Below are 10738 nucleotides of genomic sequence, written 5' to 3'. Positions count from 1 at the left end.
AGTTTAAATAAATATAAGCTTTTAAATGAGCCCTTAAACAGCTCTCTTTTGTTACAGTAGCCTTCTAGTTTCTGCTCGTCAGTAGGTGATTTATAAAGCCATGTCTTCATTATGGCCTTTTCAGGCGAAGTCGGCCGATTAAAACAGCTTTTTGCTCATCAAAAAACAAACGTTCCTGAAAAACTTGTATTGTTTTGTGAAGTAAGGATAATGAACTTTATGTTATAGACTGAAAGTTTTATTAGCTGTCAAGGTTGTTTGCAGTATTTTTTTGAGCTGTCTTACTTCCCCTAGATCGGTGATAATTAGAAATTATATTAAAAATAAGTTTTCAACTGAAACTAAGAAGCGGCATTAGAACTTAAAACGAACGTACATTATTCCGTATAAACGAAAAAGATCATGGCAGCGTTGTTTCTGCATTTAATTTTAATCAAAAACGAACAAAGATTAATTTTAAAAAACTAATTTTTTCCGATGGGAGTAAAGAGCGAAGTTTAAGCTTAAAACGGACAAAAATTATTATTTCACAGCCTATTTAATATATATTAATATAACTAGTACAAATAATCGCACTAATTATGTTTCCCTATGCTTTTATGATTATACAAAACTAGCTCTTTACTGAAAACACAAAATAATATAGGAGTTTTGGTACATTAAAAACAAACCAATTAAGGGCACTTTGTATAGAATCAAAACATTATCAATCCCTTTTAAGATAAAGCAACAATCCATTTTAGGATTGTCTTTATTTTGTTACGTTTAATTTGGTATCACTTCTGCACAATGGCTCAGTTCAATGACTGGCTCTCGTTTTGGTTCTTAAAAGGACATGTCATGATTAGTGTGTGCACAAGTTTGAAGTAAGTCCATCTTTATAGTATCAGGACTATAGACTAGCTTTAGAATTTGTATCATAGCTTGAAATTCACTCTTATAGAGAGAAATATTCTGAGTTCTATAATTCATTTTGTGCCTCACTTGAATTTATGGCAAGTGATACTAAATCATAGGTCGTAGAACTTAAGACTGTATAATAGCCGCTATATGTATAACAGCTACTGAGAGTAAAATGCTGTTAGATAAATCAATCCAATGTTTCTGTATGGTGTTCAATTGCTTCGCGGTTATTAAAAATTAGTTAGTTTTACGCTTACGTTTTTAAGATAATTTTAATTGCATCCTTAAAGTTACTAATATCACAAATGGTGTAAGACTATGAAAAGCTTTATAGATTCGTTTATTGCTGTCAGGCTACACATTCACTTTTGATTCCTAAATCAATAATCCTGTTTCTTATACTTGACTTTTGTGTTTTCAGTAAAGCGCTAGTTTTGTATAATCATAAAAGCATAGGAAAACATAATTAGTTCGTTTATTTGTACTAGTTTTATTAACATATATTAAATAGGCTGTGAAGTAATAATTTTTGTCCGTTTTAAGTTTCAACTTCGCTCTTTACTTCCCTCGGAAAAACTTTGTTTTTTTAAATTAATCTCAGAAGGCAGTATGAATTTTACTTTGACAAAGAAGAAAAAACTGATTTTGGTCTGATCAGAAAGTTATCCAGTAGTTTAAACACCCTTTCAGATAGACATGTTTTAAGACTGATACTGTTTCTATTAATTAACTTCATTACTAATTCCTTTTCATAACTCTGAAAAACAGCGATCTTTGACCGGTTTGTCCGATGTTTAGCTATTTACCAATGATGTCCAAGTTTGAATACTGACCTGCTCTTCCAAGAAAAGAAAATTCTTCTTTAGCTTCTTGAATGATGTATTTTGCATGTATTACCTGACTAAACTTGATCGAAATATATTGAAACTGACTATCATATTCTAAATTGTTTTCTCTTTCTTGTTTAATTTTGCAGTAACATAACCATAAATTTTATTTGTGTTTAGGTCCCCTTTCTTGAAAGATTTAAACCAGAGGTCATGCTGTGTTTTCAGATTAGCAACTCGACCGAACACGAATACTGATAATACCGATAATTGAAGATGCTCTTATTTGATTGGCTAGATGATGCACGTCGATTTTGGGACTTTAGGATACTCGTGAGTCAATCTAACTCTTAAATCTTATAAGTTCCAGAGTGTATGGGCACAGCCAAAGCTATTGACTTGGGAAAGGAGATCATGATATTTCTGATGGTGCGGGGGCTCTCAAATATCTTTAAAGCGTACTTTCAGTTCTATTTTTTTTTTTTTTCGTACCTTTGTGGGAGGTGAGGGGGGGTCCTTTCCTTTCATCTTGTACATCCTAAAAGTTTTGCTATCAAGGTCGGATTCACTTTTAAATATACTGCAACTACGAATGGTCGTTTAATGTGATTTTCTTTGAAACTTGGTTTTGGGTCATATATTCCCATTGCTATAACTTTAGTGCAAGGTGGCGTTAACGAACAATTGAACTTGAAAGAAATTAGAAAGTAAGTTGCGATTTTGTAAAACCAAAGGAACATGGTACCCTGCTCGACTGTTGAAAATCAAAACACATTAATTGCCTAACTCCAGATTTCAGATGCTGTATTTTCACGAAAGTTTGATAAAGTCTATATAGGAGCCTCTCGTATATCTTCCGTCTATACATTTTTTTTCCTCGGCTCTATTTGCCTTTTATATTTTCTTCCCTTTCCAATCTCAATCCTATTCTTGATAGTATAGAATTCTTACCTCGTAAAAAAGATATTGCAAGCCGTATGGTATATTTAAATGACGTCTTGTTGATTTCAAACTGTATATGTTAATAAAAAAAACGACTCCGTATTTCTCATTATTTTGTGGCTACAACTTTGCGCATTATTTTGAAATAAAATATAGTATATATAATAATTACAAAATATAGACACACGATAATTTGAATTGAATCCTTGGATATTCTCTTTTCGTAGATGTCAGAAGACAAGTATGTGACTTTAAACTTTGAAATTCCTTCCAGATATTTCAGTTTTTGAAATCTAATTTGCGTAATTTCTAAACGTCAATTTTTTTTTCTTTTAATTTTTTTGCATTCAATTTTATGTTGTAAAAAGGGAACATTTTATTAGAATTGAATGTATAACAAAACAACATCAGAACGATTCGCTTTGATGCTTTTAAATATAATAAGAAGAGGAGGGAGAATGTTTTGGTTCTCATAATAATCATAATGTGAAGGTAAGGATGTATGCCAAAAATTCTATGTCTAAAACTAGTTTATGTGTAAACTAATTTTCGAATTCAATCTTGTAATACTAATACTACTCTCATCTCTAGACTAATAATTGTGAAGCTATATGACTACTACTACTAACAAGTCACAGCAGCTACTATTAACAACAACTCACCAAACTGCCAGAGGGCGATTTAGTTACGCACGCTCCTCCTCCATCCTTATCTATTCAAAGCCTCTCTCTTTACACCCTCCCACGAAGCTCCCATTTCTCTTAAATCTTTCCTTACGACATCCTCCTACCCTATTCAGGGACGACCCACTTTTTGTTTGGCCCTAAATGGTTTCCTTTTTTCATCGTTAAGAATTTTTTTGCACCTTCATTTGTTCGATCTTCACCCTAGATATTCCTATGTTGTTATCTTCAAATACAATAGTCAAGATTGGAGAAAAAACAAGTGAATAACGGAAAAAAGAACTAATAGTAAAAAAGAACAAAAATCTCTAATAAAACAAAGATAGAAATCGCAGTGAAAATAAATCTTTTTGTGTCTGCATATATTTTTGCTGGAATAAGGCCATCTGAAAACACTGAAAATCAAGCTAGCCTAGCTTGCCTGTAGGCCATTTAGCTAAAAAAAAAAAGGAATTACTGATGATTCTACTTTTGGTCTGTGTTTATGATTCTTGTTTGATTATAATACCTCTCTGAGTCTCTTGCATTATTAGCTGCAGAAACACAACTGTTGCATTGTTTATTAATGTCTTTTCATCCATTTCAGGACCTTTAATAAACGGAGGAACCTGACAATAGGAAAACTGCAGAGTAAGTTTTTAAGTATTTCGCAGTGTTTTCGCTCTTGGACCATTCGTGATAATTTGGGAAATCTATCGTAAAGTAAAATAAAATCCTTGTAATTTTTAATGTCTAAAGGTTTTTGATGAGATTTGAGTTGAACACCTTTATCTATAGCAATAATAAAAATAAAAAAAAATAAATTGCTTTTAGTTTTTTCTGAATTCTTATTTTAGAAAATAGAAAACAGCCCTTGATAATCTTTAAGCTTATGAACATGATTTGAATTTCTTTTGACTTTCGATAAAAGTTTATTTTTAAGCTATCTTTAAAGTATAAGTTACCTGTAAACTGCTAAGCTAATTAATTGAAGGAAAGGTTGAATTGTGCTTATTGATTTTTGTGTGCGACAACTTGACCCCGCAAAAAGAATTAAATTTTTGAGTACAAGATTCTTTTTTAACTTTTTATTGTATTGTTCCCCCCTTTCCATGTTTGGTTTTACCACTCATGTTCGGTTTTCATCAAGAAAAAGGTATGAGCCGGGCTTTATGTCTGTTGTTTTGTCTTGAAAGAGAAGTTGGGGGTGAAATTTAAAAAGACAAAAAAAAATGCTCATTAAAATAAAAACTATTTGAAATCCATAGAGTCATTCTCAATGTCTTGGACTGGGTTCAAAGTTCCCTCTGTTTTTTTTTTTTCTTTCTTTTTATTGTTTTTTTTTTTTTTTTTTTTACCAATATTTTAAACATTGTTAATAAAGGAAGCTAAACCTAAGTGGTATTAAGAAGTAATCTGTGGTATTAAGGGGTGTCTGGGGATTGAACATTCAAAAATCGGCTTTTTATATTGAGTCATGGATAAAAAAAAAAAACGGATCTGATCATTTCGATATGGATAATAAATACAAAATATACCTTCGCTATTGTTTAAATTTAATTCTTGGAAACTGAATTTACATCAAAGCTAGAACATTAGAAAATAACGTTAAACCTGGAAATCGATTTTCTTAGAATATTTTTATCTCTTAGGAATCAAATGCCAAACCCAAAAGCCGGATATTTTTTTTTCGGATATTACAATTGTTGAAGTCAAATCTCCACAGTTTTGTAAAATTTAGTTTTTTTTTGTGGCAGTTATTCTATGTTGCAAAAATTTGTAACAAATCAACGTCGAAAGAATTCCCTTATATTATTTATATTTAATTATGTTTATTTATTTTATTTATGTGTATTATTATTTAAAGGCAGGAGGAGGGAATTGAACCATTTTGTTCCTCACTACAATAATGTGAAGATAAATCCTTTTCGGGTTTGAATCACAGTTGCATGCAGCTTTAGGCTTGGACCCAGTATTAGCTTAACAGTGTATAAAGTTGATACTTGCCTCTGGACCGAAAAGGTCGATTTTTAACATTAAAAAAAGATATTAGGGATAAAAACTATAAGTGTGGAAAGAGAATTGTTGCCAGGTGGTTTAGCTTTCAATGACTGCGCAAGCCACAAGAATACTGGTACCCCTTTTTGATAGATATTTTATTATAGAGGAATCTGATTCACCCTTATGGGGTTCTTTTGAAATACAGGGCCAGCAGAAATATAGCGACCCATAGTTACAAGCACACAAACCCAGACTATGATTAAGAAACAAGTTTTACAGTTTATTATTCATAAATAAATAGTAACCTTCCGTTACTATCAATGTTGACCCAGAAACTATTTCTGCATTGTCCTCTGAATAATTTAGGTCTCCCGTTTGGTTTGGATCAAATGTACAGCGGAAAATTCCCAATGCTTTTGGTTGTATGCGATTTTTGTGCGGTTTTAGAAAGGGTAGAGTATGCGTCGACCAAATTTTCCCTCTTTGGTTAATAATTGAGAAGAGCCTGAGTTATCAAACACATTTGGTCCTCAGTTTTATAGGTTAGGAGCAAGTGTTCGATTCTGTTGATAGAAGAGCTTTAGCAAAGGTCTTATTCTTGTATGGTATACCAGACAAATAAATTAAAGTGAGCAGTGCAATGTACGAGAATAGCACTGCTATGGTTAAGGTAGGAAATGAGGCTAGCTGCTGATTTCGTATTAAATCAGGAGTTAAGCAGGGTTGTGCTCTATCCCCCTTTGTATGGATCATTTTGATAGACTTTGTCTAGTAGCACAGGAAAGGCAATGGGAGACCACGGAATAAAATGAGGAAGAAAAACTCCTGAACTTAGATTATGCTTATGATTTAAACATCCTAGATGAAGGTTTGAGTAAAATGAATGAAATTTTAGAGGTGTTTCGAGTTCAGGGCGCTAAAATAGTTTTGAAAATTAATGTTAAGAAGACTAAGTCGCTAAGGCAAGGAATAAGTGGAGAGGAAAAGGTTACGTTGGGTAACGAAAAGATTGATCAGGTGGACAGCTTCGTTTAGCTTGGTAGTATAACAAGTAAACACGTTGGCAGCAGTGACATGTTAAAAGTAGAATTGCCAAGGCTCAGGGTGTTTTTTTTCACAGTTAAAAAAATTTGGAAGAATAAGTCTTCAAACCAAGGTAAGAATATTGGAAGCTGATGACGGTGATTAAATATGGTTCTGAAGCATGGGCGCTCCGAAAAGAAGATGAAGATTTGCTAAAGGTTTTGCAGAGAAATTGCGTACGGATTGTTCTGGATATCCGGCTAACTGACCGTATTTCAAACAGTAAGCTGTACGAAAAGTGTGATTCAATTCCACTTTCCAGGGCTATGATGAGAGACTGAGATGGCTAGGGCACGTTCTATGAAGAATGACAGATTTCCGACGAATGTCCTTTTCGGCCAACCGTCTAGGGCTAAATGGAAACCAGGTCGTCTGCGGTTGAGGTGAGAGGATGTCATAAAAAAAGATTTAAGGGAAATGGGAACTTCCTGGGAGGGTGTAAAGAGGGAGTCTTTGAATAAATTGGGATGGGGGAGGAGCATGCGTAATTCTTTTGACCTCAGGTGGCTTGGTGCTGCGATGAGTTGTTAGTAGTGGTAGTAGTAGTTTTGAGGTAGGTTTCAAAAATATAACAAGTTCATACTGCCTACAGTTTGTATGTAAAAGTTTTTGTATTTTTCCCATTTTATACATTTTTATGTATTCCCTTTTTTTATTTTCTTTCTTCACTCATTGAAGTCTAATATTAAGTTCATTGAAGATTAAAACTGAAGTCTTAATTAGAACTTTTCTACTTCCGTAGTTCATGCAGAGTAGCATTTAGTTTTATAGAGATCAATTGCGAAAATAATTTTCGAGAAGATGAAAAAATTCCGTTTGAATCTAAAAATGTTGTAAACTGAATATAAACTAAACCATCAAACTGGAAAGTTGCCATCATGATAACATGCTTTTGAAACTACTTTTGCAAGGGTTAAATACCTGATCAAAAAGAGGGACAAAGGTCCAGGAATGACAGCAACATCAAAACGAGCTTAGGGGGGGTAAAATTGTAGTGAGAACCAGATAAAGAACCAGTTCTCACTACTTTTTTGAAGATATGTCTGAAAATTCCCTGTTCGACACGCATTGGAGAAGTTCTCACTACTTTTTTGAAGATATGTCTGAAAATTTCCCTGTTCGACACGCATTGCCAGCCCAGTCTTGATGCAACCTATTGCCCAAAATTCAATTCAAAATCAACGGACTCGGTCGTTTAACCAAAGTAGTAACTGGAAGAGGGGTATTAAGAAAAAAATAAGAGGTGTTAGCTGAATTCAGTTACACCTTTACCACTTAAATGGTTAAATATGTTTTTTTTTTCTTGTTATGTAAGTTTATATTTACCAGTCACAATATACTGGGGTCAGAATATACTCAGAATTTACGAGTCAGAATATATATTACCAGTCAGAATATACTGGGGCGAAATGTGTCCTCTTTCTTTTCTTTCATAATGTCTGCTTGTGAACTTCGATTTTTTTTTTCTTTATGCATAAGATATTTTAGGCTAAATGGCGGATGAATCGGCTATTTTAGTATATGTTTCTTAATTTGATTAAAACATCCCTAAATGCATTTGACTATCTTCAGTTAGGCTTCATGTTGATGGGATTTGGTTCGTTTTCTCGAGAGGTAATTTGTTCCACCATTATAGCTGGAGACGAAAGGAGGTTTGAAACGCGTTCATATTTTTTATCATATTCCTATTTCTCTTCTTTAGCATATAAATGTTGTCGTCTCTTAAGGGTTGTCCTCTAATGGGATATTGCTTTTCGTAACTCTAAAAAAATAGTGATCTTTTACCGGTTTGTCCGATGTTTAGGGAACGAACGATCTCAGAGAGTTAATATTGACCTACTCTTCGAAGAAAAGAAATTCGTCTTAAGCTTGTTGAATGATGTATTTTGCATGTATTACCTGACTGTACTTGATCGAAAAATATTGAACCTGACTGTCATATTCTGACATTTTTTCACTTTATCGTTTAATTCTGCAGTAACAGAACCATAAATTTTAAATGTGTTTAGGTCATGTTTCTTCAGAGATTTAAACCAGAGGCCAGGCTGTGTTTCCGAATTAGCAGCTCGAATAAACAGGAATTCTGATGATACCGATAATTGAAGATGCTCTTATTTGATTGGCTGGATGATGCACGTCGATTTTGGGGCTTTAGAATACTCGTGAGTCAATTTACTCTTAAGTCTTCTAAGTTCCTGAATGTTTGGGCACAGCCAGAGTTATTCACTTGGGGAAGGAGATTGAAAACCATATTTCTGATGGTGCGGGGGCTCTCAAATATCTTTAAATCATACTTTCAGTTGTTTTTTATTCTCGTGCCTTTGTGGGAGGTGAGGGAGAGGGGGGGGGGGTCCTTTACTTTCCTACACGTGAGTCAATCTAACTCTTTAAGTCTAGGAAGCTCCTGAGTGTTTGGGCACACAGCCAAAATTATTGTCTAGGGGGAGAAGATTATGATATTTCTGATGGGGTGGGGACTCTCAAATACCCTTTAAACGCACTTTTAGCTCTAAAGTTTTTCTCTTGTGTCTTAGCGGGAGGTTAGGGGGTCCTTTCTTTTGATCTTATACAGCCTAAGAGGTTTGCTCTCAAGGTCAAATTCACTTTTAAGTATACTATGACTATGAATGGTCGTTTTATGTTCTTTTCCGATTTTCTCTGAAACTTGTCTTTGGTTCATATATTTCCGGTGCTATAACTTCAGTGCAAAGTGGCGTTAACTAGCAATTGGACTTGAAAAAATTAGAAAGGAAGTTGCGGTTTTGTAAAAAAAAAAAAAAAAAAAAAAAAAAAAAAAAAAAAAAACACATGGGACCCTGCTCGACTGTTGAAAGTCAAAACACATTGATTGCCTAATTCCAAATTTCAGATGCTGTATTTTCACGAATATTTAATAAAGTGTCTCCTATATCATCGGTCTATACATTTTCTTTTCTCAGCTCTATTTGTTTTTATCTAATCTTCCATCTTTGTTTTCCCAATCTTAAGTCTCCTTTATTTCTGGTGAAACGTCATCCTTTTCATAATGCTAATTTTGTGTTAATGCCTTCTATATCTTCTTTCCTTTCGAATCACAACCCCATTCTTGCTGGTATGGAATCCTTACCTCGTAAAATAAGACATCGCGAGTCATATGGTATATTTAAAAGACGTCTTAATTTCAAACTGTACATATTTATAAAATAAATACTAATACGTGGGAGTTCAGTTTGTTTGTAAATGGCTTCTTTCTTTTAAAAAAGCATATCTCATGCTTTGGTTTATAGTATGATCTCAGCATGTCATATCGGCCAAGAACTGACGTTCTTGGTCATTTCTTAGCTATGATTTATTGGTGAAAGAACTTTTATCCTATTTCTTTTGTAAGTGGGGATAAATTAGCAAAACCAAAATTATACTAACATTCTAGTTTGATATGTGATAACAAAAGCATGAGTAAAAAAAAAAAAGAAAATCAGACAGGTAAAATTTCACAGATTTGACGAATAATCGACCTTTATCTCAGAGAAAACAAAGTCCAGTCTTATAGAGGTTTTCTCTCTCTAGGTACTCAAAGCTTAGCTACAAAAGGTCAGTCCATGCATACAATTTTGGAAGAAGATGGCCGGACAATCCTGGGATACGAAGACTACAGGAGTACTTACCTAGATTTCTTACAAGATAGTATTTCATGTTGAAATTACATGTTGAATTGGTCAATATTTTCTGAAATATGCTTCAACACTACACTGTTCAATGTTGCTTCCTTTAATACATATATATTATTGAAATATACGGTAAAATTCGAAAAAAAATTGGAGATAAGATGAATTGTCGTGAAATTATAGGGAATTATTTGAAAAAAACTACGTTTTCTAAAGAGTTAAAGAGGCTGAGTCACAAGTTCCAACCTTAAAACATACAGGGATTAGGGGGTACAGTTGGGGGGCTGCCGCCCCCCAAACCCCCGCTTCCGTATATGAAAGGGACTGTACCCTCCAACGCCTCGCTCTTTACGCTAAAGTTTTTATTGTTTAAAAAAAAGAGTTGTGAGAAAGTCAAACTTTAGCGTAAAGAGCGAGGTGTTGAGGAGGGTACAGCCCCTTTCATATACGGGAGCGGGGGTTTGGGGGCGGCAGCCCCCAACTGTACCTCCTAATCCCTGTACGTTTTAAGGTTCGAACTTGTGACTCAGCCTCTTTAACTTTAGAAAACGTAGTTTTTTTTCAAATAATTTCTGCACGTTTTTGTACAGTTTATTACTTATTATCGCTTGACTAACTGTTAGCTGATCGTGTCAGGAGTTAAAGTGAGGGGGCTGCCGCCCCCAAACCCCCCGCT

At 34.0% G+C, this 10738-nt stretch overlaps 1 long non-coding RNA gene across 1 annotated transcript; it reads left to right on the top strand.

The window, feature by feature from the left end:
- The first annotated feature begins 549 nt into the window (after positions 1-549).
- LOC148953207 (uncharacterized) lies at positions 550-10203 on the top strand. The gene is made up of 5 exons (XR_016141703.1): positions 550-866; positions 1911-2063; positions 3942-3985; positions 8428-8580; positions 9965-10203. It is a non-coding gene; the product is annotated as an uncharacterized LOC148953207 (long non-coding RNA).
- Positions 10204-10738: the final 535 nt, after the last annotated feature.

This window comes from Artemia sp. Qi Xiang Cuo, chromosome 4 (genome assembly GCF_049724085.1).
Source record: "Artemia sp. Qi Xiang Cuo chromosome 4, ASM4972408v1, whole genome shotgun sequence".
In the NCBI taxonomy this organism is placed as follows: domain Eukaryota; kingdom Metazoa; phylum Arthropoda; class Branchiopoda; order Anostraca; family Artemiidae; genus Artemia; species Artemia sp. Qi Xiang Cuo.
Note: the sequence above shows the minus strand (reverse complement) of the source record. Positions and strands in the feature narration are given on the sequence as shown.